Here is a 1,353-nt window from a genome sequence, read left to right on the forward strand (position 1 = left end):
GCTGTCACTGGGCATTTAGGTTGCTTCCATGACCTGACTACTGTAAATAGTGCTGCAATGAACATTGGGGTCATTCTGTCTTTTTGAATTATGGTTTTCTCAGGGCATATGCCCAGTAGTGGGATTGCTGGGTCATATGGTAGTTCTATTTTTAGTTTTTTAAGGAACCTCCATACTGTTCTCCATAGTGGCTGTATCAATTTACATTCCCACCAACAGGGCAAGAGGGTTCCCTTTTCTCCACACCCTCTGCAGCATTTAATGTTTGTAAATTTTGTGATGATGGTCATTCTGTCTGGTGTGAGGTGATATCTCATTGTAGCTTTGATTTGCATTTCTCTAATAATTAGTGATGTTGAGCAGCTTTTCATGTGCCTCATCTGTATGTCTTCTTTGGAGAAATGTCTATTTAGGTCTTCTACCCATTGTTTGATCAGGTTTTTGTTTTTTTTAATATTGAGCTGCATGAGCTGTTTGTATAGTTTGGAGATTAATCCTTTGCCCGTTGATTCATTTGCATATATTTTCTCCCATTCTGAGGGTTGTCTTTTCATCTTGTTTATAGTTTCCTTTGCTGTGCAAAAGCTTTTAAGTTTCATTAGGTCCCATTTGGTTATTTTTGTTTTTATTTCCATTACTCTAGGAGGTGGGTCAAAAAAGATCTTGCTGTGATTTATGTCAGAGTGTTCTTCCTATGATTTCCTCTAAGAGTGTTATAGTGTCCAGTCTTACATTTAGATCTTTAATCCATTTTTTTAAAACATCTTTATTGAAGTATAATTGCCTTACAATGGTGTGTTAGCTTCTGCTTTATAACAAAGTGAATCAGTTATACATATACAATATGTTCCCATATCTCTTCCCTCTTGCATCTCCCTCCCTCCCACCCTCCCTATCCCACCCCTCTAGGTGGTCACAAAGCACCAAGCTGATCTCCCTGTGCTATGCACCTGCTTCCCACTAGTTATCTATTTTACATTTGGTAGTGTATATATGTCCATGACACTCTCTCACCCTGTCACATCTCAACCCACCCCCTCCCCATATCCTCAAGTCCATTCTCTAGTAGGTCTGTGTCTTTATTCCCGTCTTGCCACTAGGTTCTTCATGGCCTTTTTTTTTCTCCTTAGATTTCGTATATATGTGTTTGCATACTGTATTTGTTTTTCTCTTTCTGACTTACTTCACTCTGTATGACAGACTCTAACTCCATCCACCTCATTACAAATACCTCCATTTCATTTCTTTTTATGGCTGAGTAATATTCCATTGTATATCTGTGCCACATCTTCTTTATCCATTCATCTGTCGATGGACATTTAGGTTGCTTCCATGTCCTGGCTATTGTAAATA

The sequence above is a fragment of the Balaenoptera acutorostrata genome, chromosome X, assembly GCF_949987535.1.
Source record: "Balaenoptera acutorostrata chromosome X, mBalAcu1.1, whole genome shotgun sequence".
In the NCBI taxonomy this organism is placed as follows: Eukaryota; Metazoa; Chordata; class Mammalia; order Artiodactyla; family Balaenopteridae; genus Balaenoptera; species Balaenoptera acutorostrata.